Source organism: Portunus trituberculatus, chromosome 27 (genome assembly GCF_017591435.1).
Source record: "Portunus trituberculatus isolate SZX2019 chromosome 27, ASM1759143v1, whole genome shotgun sequence".
In the NCBI taxonomy this organism is placed as follows: domain Eukaryota; kingdom Metazoa; phylum Arthropoda; class Malacostraca; order Decapoda; family Portunidae; genus Portunus; species Portunus trituberculatus.
The window spans coordinates 11,622,402-11,639,901 of NC_059281.1; the positions used below are offsets into that span (position 1 = coordinate 11,622,402).

Sequence of the window (17,500 nt, forward strand, 5' to 3'; positions counted from 1 at the left end):
AAGGGGGAGGTGAGGAAACTGTGTGTTTTGGCAAGGTGGGCGTGTGTTTCCTCGCATTGTGTGGGCGTGGAGACAGTGTGTGTATATGTGTAGGAGGCGTGTGGGTGTGTTAGTGTATTGGTGTGTGCAGGCGTGGCTTATGGGCGTGGTGGAGATGTGAGGTAGTGTATAGCGTGGTGGGCTTGCAGGAGGCGTGTGTGGGTGTGTCTATGTGGGCGTGTGCTGGCGTGGGTTACTCGAGAGGGCGTGGGCAGGTGCGGCAACCAAATTAAGAAAGTGGATTTAGTTTTCTTGTCACTGTCTTGAAATGTGGCAACCGCGCGCGCCCTCTTCTTATTTTCGAGCTGATTCCTCCTCCTCCTCCTCCTCCTCCTCCTCCTCCTCCTCCTCCTCCTCCTCCTCCTCCTCCTCCTCCTATTCTTATTCTTCTGATATTCTTTGACTTTGCATTTCGTGGGTGGTGTGGACAGGAAGATTTGGTTGGCTAGATCACACACCCAAACACACACACACACACACACACACACACACACACACACACACACACACACACACACACACACACACACACACACAATACTACTACTAATGTTAAAATTGAGAGGGAAGCACTTAAGACAGTAGTAGTAGTAGTAGTAGTAGTAGTAGTAGTAGTGGTGGTGGTGGTGGTGGTGGTGCTGCTGCTGGTGGTGGTGGTGGTGGTGGTGGTGGTGGTGGTGGTGGTGGTTGTAGTTGTAGAAAACCCTAGATTATGAGGGCTTGAGATCGATGTATGTCTGGGCGCCGCGAGAGAGAGAGAGAGAGAGAGAGAGAGAGAGAGAGAGAGTTACTAGTCTTGTCTCTATCTTCTCGTTTCTTCTTCTATTGCAACTTTACCCATGTTGTAAATAAATAAAATATCATGTTTGTTGTTGTTGTTGTTGTTGTTGTTGTCATTATTGTTGTTATGTGTTATTTATTTCTATCACTGATTTGACTTTTTTTTCATCATTTTTCTTCTTATTTAAACTTCACACTCATATTTCATTTCTTTGTTCTTTTAGTCTTTAGAGATTTCAAAATTTTTAGGTCACCATCAGTTGTTCTTAAATTATAGTCTGTTAATAGAGAGAGAGAGAGAGTGTGTGTGTGTGTGTGTGTGTGTGTGTGTGTGTGTGTGTGTGTGTGTGGGTCGATATGGGTGGGCAAGTAAAGGATAAGAAGGTGTGGGTAGGTTGGAGCGAAAGGAGGGGGAGAAGGGAGAGAAGGAGATGAGGAGGAGGAGAAGGAGAGAGGGGGAGAATTATCAGCTGGAGAGGTGAAGAAGGGGAAGGAAAGGTTAAGAATAGAAGGAATGAAGGGGAGGAAGAAGGTTAGAATAGGTAGATAGAAGGAAAGGGAAGGAGTAGAGATAGATAACTAAAATATGAAATTTTAAATAGGTACATAGAGGAGAAAGGAATAAGTGATGTATGGATAGGTAAGACAGGGGGGGGGGTGAGGAGGAGTAAGCGGTCAGGTGAAGGTAAGAAGAAAGGTAAGGTAAGGGAGAGGAGTGTCAACAGGTGAAGAGGAGGGAAGGACAAACAGGTAGGAACAGGTGAGCGAGGAGGGGAAGGGGGGGTGGGAGGAAGGTAGGGTTGTATGGAAAGGTAATGAAGAAATATACAGGTAAGATTCAGGTGTGTGTGTGTGTGTGTGGTGGCTATGTTACAGGCTCTCTCTCTCTCTCTCTCTCTCTCTCTCTCTCTCTCTCTCTCTCTCTCTCTCTCTCTCTCTCTCTCTCTCTCTCTCTCTCTCTCTCTCTCGTTCGTGTAATCTTTTTCCTCACTTCTTTCCATTTGTGTATTTATTTTGTCTTTATTTTTGTTGTTTCAGTAAGTTTGGTGATGAATTTACTTGTTACACTATTACTATAACCACTGCTGTACTTGTCATTGTTGTTGTTGTTGTTGTGATTGTTGTTATTGTTGTTGTATCGTCATTTTCAACATCACAATCAAGAGAGAAACTGGCCAAGGGGAACAAAAATTTTAAAAAGGTCCATTTAATTGTCAGTTCCCTAATCGACCCAGAGAGTTAGCTAAAAGACAGGGACAGATGTAGTAGTAGTAGTAGTAGTAGTAGTAGTAGTAGTAGTAGTAGTAGTAGTATTGTAGTAGATGTAGTATTGGTAGTAGATGTAGTAGTGCTTGCAGTAGTAGAGTAGTAGTAGTAGTTGTTGTTGTTGTTTTGTAGTCGTTGTAGTAATAGATATAATAGTAGTTGTAGTAGTAGTAGTAATGGTTGTAGTAGAAGTAGTAGTAGTAATAGTAGTAGTAGTAGTAGTTGTAGTGGTTGTAATAATATATAGTAGTAGTAGTAGTAGTAGTATAGTGGTGGTGGCGGTATTGTGACTTTCATCATCACAATTACTCCATCACCACTTCACTAACATTTTATCACGACTCGTACAATACACACACGTAACAAGTATGACAAGCATGCTATTGTAACACGCCTTCCCTTGTTCCAGGTGAGTGTCGGAGGAGCAGGCAGTGACGGCGGCGGCTGCGGTGACGGAGGCGGTGAGGGTGTGTTGGGTGGCCTCTGTGAGTTCATAGTAGGTTATCATGTTTACTGTTGGTGTTTGTGTTGTTTTGGTCATGTCAGGTCAGATTAGGTTGGGTTGGGTTCAATTATTATTATTTTTTTTTTTTATTGTTGTTGTTGCTGTTGTTATTATTCATTTTTGTTTATTTATTTATTTATTTTTAAGTTTGATTAGGTTAGGTTAGGTTAGATTACATTAGGCTCAGGTAAATTTGTGGTTAGGTTAGGTTCAGGTAGGTTAGATTAAATTAGGCTCAGGTAAATTTAATCAGGTTTGGTTAGGTTCAGGTAGGTTTCATTATGATTAGGTTAGGTCAAGGTAGGTTTGGTTTAATTAAGGGTTACATTAGGTTTAGGCAGGTTTGGCTGGCTTGGGTCTGGCTAAATTGGTTTGAGTTACAAAATGAATGCGTGAAACATGCCAGACATACACAATACAAGTAAAGAATGGAAATACAACCCAGTGAACAGCAAGATAAAGCAAATTGAAAAAAAAGTAAATAAATAAAAAATAACTGGTACATCTGAACAGGTACTGAAACACAGACATCACCTTACACACACCTGGACTTGTACATAACACCTGTACATTACCTGTCTGTCTGTCTGTCTGTCTGTCTTTGTGTGTGTGTGTGTGTGTGTGTGTGTGTGTGTGTGTGTGTGTGTGTGTGTGTGTGTGTGTGTGTGTGTGTGTCGCTCTGATCACGTGTTAGCATCAGAAAAGATGCACTTGACACACACACACACACACACGTCAGGTAATATTTCACAAACGACTGATTTATCCAAGAGAGTCATGCATTACAGCCGGGCTAAGTACACCCTTTTGTCACTGAGTACACTCGTTACACCCTGCACACGGAGGGGCTGGGTGACGGGAGGGGGGAGGAGCGAGAAACACACACACAATACACGCACATCTACACACGACACTTACACTCTCACACGCACTTGTCATTCACACACACACACACACACACACACACACACACACACACACACACATTGGAGGTACACATAGTTATTTTGTCTCGTGTGTGTGTGTGTGTGTGTGTGTGTGTGTGTGTGTGTGTGTGTGTGATCCAGTGTCTTCATCTTTTTATTTATTTGTTTATTTATTTATGTATCTATTTATTTATTTTCACGTTCAAGTTCATAATATTTCCTTCTCTAAGTCATAATGAGTGTTGCTATTGAAAGGAAGACAAGTATTACTTTTACCGTGTTTCTTCTTCCTCTTCCTCTAATCTTCTTCCTCTTATCTTCTTCCTCTTCTGGTCTTTCCTGGGTCTTCTTTAACCTTCATCTTCCTTGTCATCCATTTTCTTTCCTTCTTTCTTTTCTTTTTCACTTTTCCCTTGTCTTCCTCTTCAATACATATTTCTCATTATCTTCTTACATTATCTTCTCTTTGCTCTTATTCCTATCTTTCTTCTGTTTTATTGCCTTCGCGTCATCCATTTTCTCTTCCTCCTTTACCTTAAGTCTTCTTCAATACATATTTTCTTCTTCCATTATCTTATCTTTTGCCTTTATTCCTCTTTTTTTGCTCTTCCTGTAGTCAGTTTTTTTTTTTTTTTCCTCTTCCTCTCTTAACCTCTTTCTTTGGTGTTCCTCTCCTCTCTCTTTATTCCTGTGTCTTTCTCGCCTATCATCTAGTCTTCGTTCTTCCTTGCTTCCATAATAGCGAAAGGGTTAATCTTTAAGTACATTTCTTTGTTCAAGTGATCATTTAACAAGAATTGCATTATTAACCCCTTGACGCGTTTCCATATTCATTCTTGCTTACTATTTGGTGACTTCATATAGCTTCAGGATCATGTTTGGGGTTAAGAATGTGAATATTGTGGCCATTAATATTCTGACTTCCATAGACGCTTCCTAATATCAGTAAAATAGTCTAATCGTACACAAATCTCAAGGTAAAAATGTGTCACGGTACTGAGGTTAAGATAACGAAAACTGTGGCACTAACCAGTAACCAGTTAGCAGTAAGGAGTAACCAGTAACCAGTAACCAGTAGTACCCAGTAAGCACCCACTCGCTGCCTAAACTTATTGATTTATCGAGAGCCTGACATCTTAACCTTTTCTTGGCGCTGATAGAGTTGTCTCAGTTAGTCCCGTGACGCAAAAACTGGACGTGGCATTGGGCAGGGTACACACACACACACACACACACACACACACACACACACACACACACACACACACACACACACACACACACACACACACACACACACACACACACACACACACACACACTAGTAGAGTGACTAATTAGATATGCATTAGTTCGCTGCTACCATGACGCGTTCAATTTTTAGTTGTGGTGGTGATGGTGGTGGTAGTAGTAGTAGTAGTAGTAGTAGTAGTAGCAGCAGTTGTTGTTATTGTTGTAGTTTTTTTTTATACAGTAACACAGAAATCATATCAGAAAAACTACTACTACTACTACTACTACTACTACTACTACTACTACTACTACTACTACTACTACTACTACTACTCCCACCACCACCACCACCACCCATTTCTACTTAATTTCCAGACGTAACAATCAATTAAGCCCTCGTGACATATTTTCCAGGGACGCTACATGTACACACGTAAGCAAGATTATTACATGGAGCTCCGTCACACTGGTACACACACGGAGAGCTGCGTCGAGGAAGCGTTGGCAAGCAGGGTAGGGAGGAGGCTGGTGAGGAGCAAGGGGTATTAAAGGAGGGTGATTTGGGGTTTCTGGGGTGTGTTTGGTAGTTAGTGGTGGTTTAGATCCTTGTGAATTTGAGTTTATCACGTTCATAAATACTGTGTTTGGTGTTTATTGATGTTTTTCAGCTCTTTCTATATGTATTTATTTTTTTTTTATACGAATTTTAAGTTGTCTTTTCATTTAGGAGCATAATGCTGTGTAATTTCAGTATGTCACGTTTATAAAGCTTTTTATTTATTTATTTATTTTATTTATTTATTTTTTAGGAAGTTGAAAGTGAAAAAAACTTGCCTTTTCTTCTTTCTTTTCTTTCCCTTCAGTTTTTAAGAATCGAAGTTGAAGAAAACTCTTTCCTTTTTTCTTTTTTTTCCTTCAGCTTGTAAGAAATCGGAACTGAAAAGATTGTCTCCCTTTCTTTTTTTTCTTTTCCTTCACCTTTTAAGAAGTCGAAATTAGAAAAAAATAAAATATACTCTCCCTTTCTTTTTTTTCCTTCACCTTTCAAGAAGTCGAAACTGAAAAAATACTCAAAAAACTTTCCCATTCTTTTTCTCTTCTTTTCCTCCACCTTTTAAGAAATTGAAATAAGAAAAAAACTATCCCTTTTTGTGTTTATTTTCCTTCACCTTTTAAGAAATCGACTTTTCCTCCACCTTTTTAAGAAGTTGAAACTGAAAAAAACCTGTCAAAAACTGTCTCCCTTTTTTTCTTTTCTTTTCTTTTTTTTTTTCCTCCAACTTTTAACCCATTCAGTACTGGGACACATTTTTTTTGTTTGGGTATGATTAGACGATTTTATTGACATTAGGAAGGCTCTATGGAGGTCAGAAGATTAATGGCCAGAGTCTTCACTATTTTAATCTCCCACATAAGTTTGTGAAGCTGTATAAAATCACCAAATAATAAGCAGAATGTATATAGAAACGCGTCATATCACTGAAGGGGTTAAGAAATTGAAGTAGGAAAAAAATGTCTCCTTTTCATAGATAAAGCAGAAAAAGTTGTGTGTTTTATGGAATAATCTGACTTTAATATCATTTTTTTTAAGCTTTGAAGAAATAGAAACAAAAAAAAAAAAAAAGAAATCATGCTAAGTGGTATTTATTCATCGTCTTTATAAACAAACTCCCTTACTAGATATACACTTTTTTTTCAGCTTTGAACAAATATAAACAAAAAAAATGAAAAAATTTAAATCATGCTAAAGAACTGTTTACACCAAAGTTTGTGGTGTAATGAAGCATCTGTGATTGATTGTGAGTCAGTGTTTGCAGTGGCCATGACAACACCAGCAGCGGTGATAGTGATGAACATAAACACAAGGCCAGCAACACCGCCATAACGTCAACACAACACCTCGGTGGGGACAGCGGGGCCACAAACACAGCGGGCCGGCGTCAACACCACCACACAAACAGAAAGCTTGACAACCATAACAATACTTGCGTCAAAACAACAACAACAACAACAACAACAACAATAATAACAGCTTTACCGTCCGTCACTTGTTATCGTAGGAAAATATTTGTTTTGTATATTGCTTGCTACTACTACTACTACTACTACTACTACTACTACTACTACTACTACTACTACTACTACTACTACTACTACTACTACTACTACTACTACTACTACTACTACTACTACTACACCTCCGCCACTGAGGAAATCAACATTTTCACACAATTTTGCCTTCCTCTTATTATTTTTGGTCCTGGATTCCTATTTTATTATAATCATATTCTTACGTTGCATTTTTTCTCACGAGGAGATTCACCCAAGAGAGAGAGAGAGAGAGAGAGATTGTACAGATTTTTTTTTCTAATGATTTTAACAGTATCGTTTTAATTTTGGTGTTTGTTGTTGTTGTTGTTGTTGTTTTTCTTCTTCGTCTTCTTCTCCTTCTTCTCCTTCTTCTCCTTCTTTCTCCTTCTCCTTCTTCTTCTTCTTCTCCTCCTCCTCCTCCTCCTCCTCCTCCTCCTCCTCCTCCTCCTCCTCCTCCTCCTCCTCCTCGTCTTCACGACACTCACGTAACATTTACCCTGGAAGGAAAGAAGAAAGAGGAAAAAGAAGAAGAGGAGGACGAATGAGTGATAGTCCGCAAACCGCACCTCCGCGTCAGTAGCCTCGTGTCCTTGGCGGGTGGAGGCGCGGCGCAGCAGGGGAGTGGCCACAGGGGTCATGAGATCGCGCCTCCCCTTCGCGGTAGTCACACGATGAAGAGAAGCGCCGCTCGGTTGCCTGCATTGCCTCCCTTGTTAGCGCCCTGGACTCCTATTCTCACTTCTGTACCTCAAGGCTTTATTTAAGTTTACACGAGTTTTTAAAGGTGTTTTACGGTTCTAGAGGCAGAGTGACAAGATTTTACGTTATTGAATGGAGAAACACTTAAATACGCTTAAAAGAACGCGCTTATCATCTCTGTGGTTCTTGAAAAATAGTCGTGGTGAGGGAACAGAGAATTTTCAAGTCTTTTTATGGTTCTAGAGGCAGTTAACAAGATTTCTTTACTATTAACTGAAGAAACACTTAAAAACGGAGCTTATCTTCTCTGCGGCCGTTGAAAAATAGTCATGGTGAAAGAACAGAGCGTGTTCAAGTCTTTTGTATGGTTTTAGAGGCAGAGTGACAAGATTCATGCATACTTACTAAAGAAACACTCCTAAAAACCCCACTTATTATCTCGGTGGCTTTGTAAAATAGTCATGGTGACAGAGCAAAGCGTTTTCAAGTGTCTTTATGTTCCTAGAGGCAGATTAACAAGATTTGTACGTAATTAACTGGAAGAACTCTTGAAAACTCGTGGTGAGAGAACAGAGTGATTTCAAGGTTCTTTTTTATGGTTCTAGAGGCAGAGTGACAAGATTTCTTTATTATCAACTGGAGAAACACACTTGAAAACCTCGATAATCTTCTCTGTGGCCTTAGAAACAGTCGTGGTAAAAGAACAGAGCGTTTTCAAGGTTCTTTTTACGGTTCTAGAGGTAGATTGACAAGATTTCTATATTATTAACTCTGTGACCTTAGAAGCAGTCTTGGTGAGAGAATAGAGCATTTTCAATTGTCTTTTTATGTTCCTAGAGACAGAATGACAAGATTTCTACATTATTAACTGGAGAAACACACTTGAAAACCCCGCTAATCATCTCTGTGGCCTTGGAAAATAGTCGTGATGAGAGAGCAAAGCGTTTCTGAATATGGATCCTCTCTTGTGAAGCTTCGCGGCGTCTGCACCATGCTCTGAAACACTTCCACTCGTCGCCCCCTGCCACTACTTTCCAAAGGCTCTAATTGATGTTACACGGGGTTTTTAAGGGTATTTCTTGTAGTTCCAGTAAAGATCAACATAAAAACTCTATTTATTCTGAAACACTGCCGCTACATATCCATTACTACTTTCCAAAGGCTCTCGGTTTTGCTTTTGGTTCTAGTGACAGCATAAAAAAAACCCTCCCTAAAAAGTTCCCTATCGTGAAGTTTTGCTATATCGTCCACCATTATTCTCAAACACTGCCGCTCTACCTCCGTCACAACTTTCCAAAGGCTCTATTTGATGCTACACGGTGTTTTAAGGGTGATCTAATGACAGATTAGCATAAAAGACCCTCTGTTGTGAAGCTTTGTTGCGTCTTCAATATTTATTCTCATACACTGCCGCTCCACTTCTGCCACTACTTTCCAAAGGCTCTAATTGGTGTTACATGGGGTTTAAAGGGTGTTTCTTGTAGTTTTAGTAACATTATTGGCCATATATTTTCTTATTGTGAAGTGTTGTGTTGTCTTTCACCTTTATTCTCAAACACTGCTGCTCCACCTCCACAACAAATTTCCAAAGGCTCTAGTTGGTGTTACACGGGGTTCTAAGGATATTTTTGTGGTTCTAGTGAAGTTTTGCAGTATCTTTATTCTCAAACATTGCCGCTTCACCTCCACTACTACATTCCAAAGGCTCTAGTTGAAGTTAGACTATTTTATTGACATTAAGGAAGGGTCTTTGTAGGTCAGAATGTTAATGGCCACAGTCTTCACTATTTTAATCCCCCTCATGAGTTTCTGAAGCTGTATAAAATCACCAAATAGTCATCGGAAGGAATATGGAAACGCGCCGTGGTACTGAAGGGGTTAAGGGCGTTTCTTGTGGTTTTACTAACATATTAACAAGATCGTTACATTGTTAACAAGAGAAACACTTTGGAAAACCTGGCTAATCGTGTCTGGCCTCGGCAAATGGTTGTGGTGAGGGAGCAGAGCGTTTCTGAATCTTCCTTATTGCGGTAATCTTGGCTGGCTTGGAGGGGGGGTGGGGGTGGGGGAAAGTCAGTCTTCAAGGGTCTTCCCATGATTGTAGTGTTTCAGCAGACCTTGTTGGGGTGATGGGTTGTCTGGGGTTTGTTGTGGTTCTAATGCCAATTTAACCTCTTCAGTACTGGGACACATGTTTACCTTGAGATTTGTGTACTAGACCATTTTATCGACATTAGGAAAGGTCTATGGTGGTCGAAATATTAATGGCCACAGTCTTCACTATTTTAATCCCACACATGAGTTTCTGAAGTTGTATGAAATCACCAAATAATAAGCAGAATGAATATGAAAACGCGTCATGATACTGAAGGGAGTTAACAAGAATTCTGCACTGTCATTGAGGAAAAATAGCAATGAAAACCTGAGTAATGATTGTGTCCCTTGAAAATTAACCCCATGAGAAACTAAAGCACTTGAGAATACAGAATTTAGATCAGAACTGTGTGAAAGCGAAGGTCTTTATTACTTTTATTATTTATACATGAGTTAAATTTAATCTTGGTCATTGTACAGGTTAAAAGTGTATTACCTTAAAACCTAACCAAAAAAAAAATAGTCTAAATTATGCTTAAGAATTATAGATTACAAATTAGATTATAAATTAGAGTTATGAATTATAAGTAGATAATCGTTTTGAAGCTTTACCAGTTCTGTATTGTCACTGTCACTTGAGTTAACCAGTCCTTCACACACTTTGAACTTTTGCTCCCCACACTCGGCAACGCTTAGGCTGTCTGGACACTTATGCTTGCCTCTCAGCTGGTAAATATCTGTAAACTGTACGAGAGAGAGAGAGAGAGAGAGAGAGAGAGAGAGAGAGAGAGAGAGAGAGAGATACCACACCAATAAATAAATGAATAAATAAAATAAAAAAATAGTTAGGGATCATTTTGTTTATTTACTTGTATTCTTATCGTAGTATTTAACCAAGAGCCACAAGATTGTACAAATAAAAGTAGAAAGTGACATCTTAATTAGGCTCATGAGTTGTTTATGAGAGAGAGAGAGAGAGAGAGAGAGAGAGAGAGAGAGACCATGCCTTCATTTTCCTCTGGTTTGTTAAGTTTGATTGTACAAGTTTGGTTCATTAAAAGTGTCTAATTTTGCAGTGAATCGCCTTTTTATTTTTTTTATCATTTTTGTTATCAGTGCTGTTATCTCTCATCTGTAGTTAATAGTAATGAATTCTACACTGAAGGGAGAAAAAGGAAGGAAAGAATAAACACAAACTTTCTTTTTTTCATCATCCACCAAAAAAAGTCAATGAAAAGGAAACAATAATGAGGCCGCCAGATGATTAGCGTGGTTTTCAAGAGTGTTTCTCCAGTTAATAATGAAGAGATCTTGTCACTGCCTCAGGAACCGTAAAAATTTGCTTAAAAATGCTTTGCTTTCTCACCATGACTGTTTTCCAAGGCCACAGAAATTATTAGAGAGGTTTTTCAAGAGTGTTTCTCCAATTAATAGTGAAGAAATCTTGTCACTGCCTCTAGAACCGTAAAAACACCTTAAAGTCATGTAAAATTTAAATAAACCCTTTTGGAATAGAGGAGGTGAACCGTGAAGCGCAGAAAAGCTTGAGAATACGAGGGGAAGATCAAGAAAAGTTGAAAATTAAAACGCGCGCTCATTACAGACTCTGACCAAATCTGCACCAGGGAAAGTACAGCATAATTACATCATACAGCCATGTTAACTGGAGAAACACTCTTGAAAACCCCGCCAATCCTCTCGGTGGCCTTGAAAATAGTCATTGTGAGATAGCGAAGCATTTTTCAAGGTGTTTTTACGGTTCTAGAGGTAGAGTGACAAGATTTCTTCATTACTAACTGGAGAAACATTCTTGAAAACCCCGCCAATCTTGTCGGTGGCCTTGGAAAATAGTCACTGAGATAGCGAAGTATTTTTTAAGGTGTTTTTACGGTTCTAGAGGCAGAGTGACAAGATTTCTACATTATTAACTGGAGAAACACTCTTGAAAATCCTGCTAATCATCTCTGTGGCCTTAGGAAGCAGTCGTGGTGAGATAATATAGCGTTTTTAAGCAATTTTTTAAGGTTTTAGAGGCAGAATGACAAGATTTCTGCGTTATTAACAGGAGAAACGTTGAAAATTTTGCTAATGATCTCCGTCCTCAAAAATTTTAAAACAAGACTAAACGAAAGAAAAAAAGAGAAAAATGAGTGAAAAAATGTGTATTGCTAACATTCTCTCTCTCTCTCTCTCTCTCTCTCTCTCTCTCTCTCTCTCTCTCTCTCTCTCTCTCTCTCTCTCTCTCTCTCTCTCTCTCTCTCTCTCTCTCTCTCTCTCTCTCTCTCTCTCTCTCTCAATTATCCTCCAGCGATCTTCCCTCTATAGACCGCGCCTCGTCCCTTTCCCCTCACCTAGAACTCCCCCCCCTCACCCTTTCTCCTCTCCCTCTCTCCCGTGACCTTGTATTTGCATGAGTGACCCTGTGGCGTGGAGGGCAGCGAGGCGTGTGGCGCGGGGGTGTGGTGGTGGTGGTGGTGGTGGTGGTGGCGGTGGCGGTGGCGTTGGCGATGGTGGTGGTGGTGATGATGGTGGTACTGACAATGTAACAGCTCTATAGTTTAATGAAGTTATATTAAAACTACTATGCTTTCTCTTGCCTTAGGGAGAAGAATGGGGGATAAGGGTGAGGGGAGATGTAGGGGAGGAGATTAAGGTTAGGGAAGAGGAGTGGATGGGGAGGAATAGGAAGAAACAGGAAGAGAAAAGGGAAGCACAGACGAATAGTAAGAAGCAAAGAGAGAAGTGGATGGGGAGGAATAGGAAGAGAAAATTGAAATACAGAGGGATAGGAAGAAGGAAGAAGAGTAAGGGTAAGGAGAGATAGAAATGAATAGGGAGCAGAGTTAAAAAAAAAAAAAGACAAATACATGAAAATGGAGATGGGGGAAGTGAAAAGGTGGAAGAATTTGAAAGATTAAGGACGTGGTGAGGTTAGGTTAAGTTAGGTTAGGTTAAGTTAGGTAAGGTAAGGTTAGGTTAGGTAAGTTACAAACCACTCCACATACAGTAGCGGTTCTCCCACTACTACTACTACTACTACTACTACCACTACCACCACCACCACCACCACCACCACATTGATTAGCGATACAGCGGGACATAAACAGAACATACAAAAGAAATACTTGCCGGGGGGAGGCCATGGTGACGCCCTCCCCATCTATACACACTACGAGGCGGCGGTGGGTGACGTGGCTACTACAAGAGAATGGGAGGTGGGTGTTTGGGGGGTTGGGGATGGGGGGGTGGACCGCTGTTTCAGGTGTGTGGGGAGCGGGGAGAGGAGGGGGGTGGAGAGATAGATGCTACAGATGGGAGGGAGGGTTGTGGGGGTGGGGGATGAGACCGCTGCTTCAGGAGGTGTGTGGGGGGGGCCGAGGAGTGAGGGGGATGGATAGACAGGAGCTTAAAAACTCGTGAGGTCGCTGGTGAGTAGACTAGAGTTGTTAGGTTAGGGTTGGCTTGGCTTGTCGTGTCTTGGCTTGGCTTGGCTTGGCTTGGCTTGGCTTGGCTTTGGCTTGTCTTGGCTTGGCTTGGCTTGGCTTGGCTTGGCTTGGCTTGGCTTGGCTTGGCTTGGCTTGGCTTGGCTTGTCTTATCTTATCTTGGCTTGTCTTGTCTTGGCTTGGCTTGGCTTGTCTTGTCTTGTCTTGTCTTGTCTTGTCTTGGCTTGGCTTGGCTTGGCTTGTCTTGTCTTGTCTTGTCTTGGCTTGGCTTGGTTTGGTTTGTCTTGGCTTGGCTTGGCTTGGCTTGGCTTGCCATGTCTTGGCTTGGTTTGGTTTGGTTTTTCTTGTCTTGCCTTAGCTTGGTTTGGTTTTTCTTGTCTTGGCTTGGTTTGGCTTGTCGTGTCTTGGCTTGGCTTGGTTTGGTTTGTCTTGTCTTGGCTTGGTTTGGCTTGTCTTGTCATGTCTTGGCTTGGCTTAGTTAGGTTGGGTTAGGTTTGTTTGGGTTAGCTTGCTTTTACTAAGTTAGGATTAGTTTGATTAAGTTATTTTTATATATTTATTTATTTATTTATTTATTTATTTATTTATTAGGTTTAGTTGAGTTGTTATTAGTTAGGCTTATTTTCCTGAGAATTTTGCTTACGTCTACCTTGTTTTATATATATCCCTCTTTAACACCTCTAGCAGCAACAGCAACAGCAACAGCATCAGTAGTAGTAGTAGTAGTGGTGGTGGTAGTGGTGGTGGTGGTGGTGGTGGTATTTGTGAACCCCAGGAGGCTTAAGGTGAGGGAGGGCGGCGGCAGGTAAATCAGCAACGTGTCGGTAACAAGAAAGGGGAACTGGCTGGAAAAAGTGTAGTGAGGGGGGCAGGTGAGAGAGAGAGAGAGAGAGAGAGAGGGAGCTGGAAAGACTGGTCCATTTGCGACTGAAAGGTGACTGCATCCAACACACACACACACACACACACACACACACACACACACACACACACACACACACACACACACACACACACACACTGATCAAGCACACACAGGAACTTATTAGCGGAGAGAGGAAGAAAATCACCACTTCTTATGCCACATCACACTAGCTAGGCGCCGCTGGATGAGCATTGTGTTGGTGTGTTAGTGTTGCGGCGAGCTAGGCGGCAGTATAGTGGAAGGTTGTGTTGGTGACATGAAGTTACCTCTTACTGTTGCTTCTTAGAGGTTCATGTAAGGGGCGTTGTTGAAAAATGATTGTGAATTGGTATCAGTTGTCATAATTCCTTGATCATTGTACCACGTGTTTCTCTCTCTCTCTCTCTCTCTCTCTCTCTCTCTCTCTCTCTCTCTCTCTCTCTCTCTCTCTCTCTCTCTCTCTCCACATGTGCTTCAGAGAGAGAGAGAGAGAGAGAGAGAGAGAGAGATAACACGTGATACAATGGTGATGAATAAATGACAACGAGTGATACAAGCAGATAAATTATTAAACTCCTAATTTACGTGAATCATTTATTATTTTGCTTCTTTTGTTGCAGTTTAACCTCAAATACCAACGTTATTTTTAGTGTTTTGTCTTTAAAATTAGTGAATACTGTAGCTTAGTGATTTGGAGTCTCGTGTGGCGAATGAGATAGTGAGGTTGGTGAGGCTGAAAGTGAGTGTGTCATTATCTGTAGTGGTGAAGGATTAAGTTCACTCTTGCATTAGATAAGTGGACAGAGTATGTGCGAGAGGAAGAAGAAAGCCTTGTTGGAATGTAGTCTTTATCTGTAGTGGTGAAGGATTAAGAGTACTGGTTAAATCTTGCATTAGAGAGGTGGACAGAGGAGGGGTATGAGGAGGAAGAAAGCCTTGTTTTAGTGTTGTCTTTATCTGTAGTGGTGAAGGATTAAGTTCAGTCTTGCATTAGAGAGGTGGACATGTAGGGATGAGAAGGAGAAGAAAGCCTTGTGGAGTGTTGTCATTATCTATAGACACACCTGGATTGCGACGAGTGGCTTGTCTGTAACACTAATTCATTGATAAGTATTGCCGGCAGTACAAAGTGTGGCTCGCCGCCTTGATGTGTCTCGGGCTGGGCTGCCGGGCGGCTAGTATATGGCGGCGGGCGGCGGCGGGTGGGACACAAGCCGCCCGTGCCGCCGCAACAACACCCAAATATACCGAAGAGGCGCTTGGTGAATATAAACAGTTTTTGTGAGGAACGCGCTCCTCCATGTTAGCTTGTTCTATCTGATTAGTAAACGTAAACAGATTATTTATTTATTTATTTTTAATGGAAGAGGGGAAGCTGGCCAAGGGCAACAACAACAAAAAAAAAAAAATGGTCCACTTGATTGCCAGTTCCCTAAAAGGTTAGTAGAGTTAGCCAAAAGTCTGGGACAAATGTCTTAAAACTTCCCTCTTAAAAGAAACCAAGTCATAGGAAGATGGAAATACAGAAGCAGGCAGGGAGTTCCAGAGTGTACCAGAGAAAGGGATGAATGATTGAGAGTACCGGTTAACTGTTGCCACGTACATTCATCCTTATCGCGTCCAAATAGTAGCGGTGTAAGATGGTAGGTAAGTCCGCCTCACCCCTTCAGTACTGGAACAAATCTTTACTTTGAGATTTGTGTACGATTAGACCATTTTATTGACATTAGGAAGGGTCTATGGAGGTCAGAAGATTATTAATGGCTACAGACTTCACTATTTTAATCCCCCACATAAGTTTCTGAAGCTATATAAAATCACCAAATAGTAACCAGAAAGAATGTAGAAATGCGAGTTTTGGCTGTGATTAGACCATTTTATTAACATTAGGAAGGCTGTATGGAAGTCAGAAGATTAATGGCCACAGTCTTAACTATTTTAATCCCCCACATGAATTTCTGAAGCTATATAGAATCACCAAATAGTAAACAGAATCAGTATGGGAGCGCGTCATGGTACTGAAGGGGTTAAGGAGCCAGACAGTAAAACACTAAAACAATTAAACAATAAAACAGTAAAAGTGGTAAATCACACCAACCAGAGAGAGAGAGAGACTTGGACAGACTGATTGACTAGAAGGAAGAAAAAAAAGTAGTTGAAGAAAGTGTAAAAATGTAGAAAGCTTAAAAAATATCATTATTATAAGCTTTTTCTTTTCTTTTCATTCATTTTTCGATTGAAGAGAAAGCAAAAACATCGATCATCAGGTTTTCTCTTTCCTATTTTCCTTCTTTTTATTTACTCTTCGTGTGGAGGCAAGAAATCCGTGACAAAGAAACAGAGCAGGGTGTTCCGCCGCTGTGCCGCCTTGAAGTGTACCAGGCGTGACGCTGTGACGCTCAGATGCTGTAATGCTACGGCGGTGGTGGTGGAGATGCTGTAATGCTGCGGCGGTGGTGGTGGAGATGCTGTAATGCTGCGGCGGTGGTGGTGGAGATGATGTGATGCTGCGGCGGTGGTGGTGGAGATGCTGTAATGCTGTGGCGGTAGGGGAGGAGATGCTGTCATGCTGCGGCGGTGGGGGTGGAGATGCTGTCATGCTGCGGTGGTGGAGGTGGTGGTGGTGGTGGTGCAGTGAATGGGGGATGGCGTAACACGTGACTCATTCTAAGTGACGTAACAAACACACGCTGACCTAAGTGAAGCAGAGGGAAGGCCGCGGTGGGGTCAACAATGGCTGGTGGTGGTGGTGGTGACAATGGCAAGATGAAGATGTGTGTGGTGTTGTGTTTGTGACCTCAATCTTTGTACATGACGTAAAAAAATATCATCACCACCTTGTAACTGCACTGGAAACAAACTTACGGATATTTAAAGTCGATTTGTCTTTACCTGTTTAATAATAATAATAATAATAATAATAATAATGATAATAATAATAATAGTAATAATAATAATAATGATAATGACGGTTTTTCTTCTTTTTCTTCCCACAGACTCCTCCGTAGCCCGCCATGACCACCACTACCTCTTGTAGACGCCCAGGTGAGTGTGTTTACCTGTGTGTGTGTGTGTGTGTGTGTGTGTGTGTGTATCTTTATTTTTTGTTTATTTATTTTTTTGTTAAGAAGGATTACGAACGAGCTGAGTAACAAAGGATTGGTGTGTGTGTGTGTGTGTGTGTGTGTGTGTGTGTGTGTGTGTGTGTGTGTGTGTGTGTGAGTAATGATGGATGACAAACTTAACATGTGTGTCCGTGTCATTAAGTTAAACCTCCTCCTCCTCCTCCTCCTCCTCCTCCTCCTCCTCCTCCTCCTCCTCCTCCTCCTCCTCCTCCTCCTCCTCCTCCTCCTCCTCCTCTCAAAACACCTCCTCCTCTCTCTCACTCCCAGCTTCACGAGAGAGAGAGAGAGAGAGAGAGAGAGAGAGAGAGAGAGAGAGAGTGAGAGGTGTTGTCGAGGTAGTGAAAAGTGACGGTGGTGATGGTGGTGGGGGTGAGGGGGAGATTTGTGGTGGTGG

General features: G+C 41.4%; 1 protein-coding gene across 1 annotated transcript in view; it reads left to right on the forward strand.

The window, feature by feature from the left end:
* Window positions 1–17,500, forward strand: part of LOC123509872 (collagen alpha-1(III) chain-like) — a 157,751-nt gene that overhangs the window by 92,466 nt on the left and 47,785 nt on the right. Inside the window, 1 exon segment of the mRNA XM_045264458.1 lies at window positions 16,978–17,026. The gene's annotated coding sequence lies outside the window, so the exon portion shown is untranslated.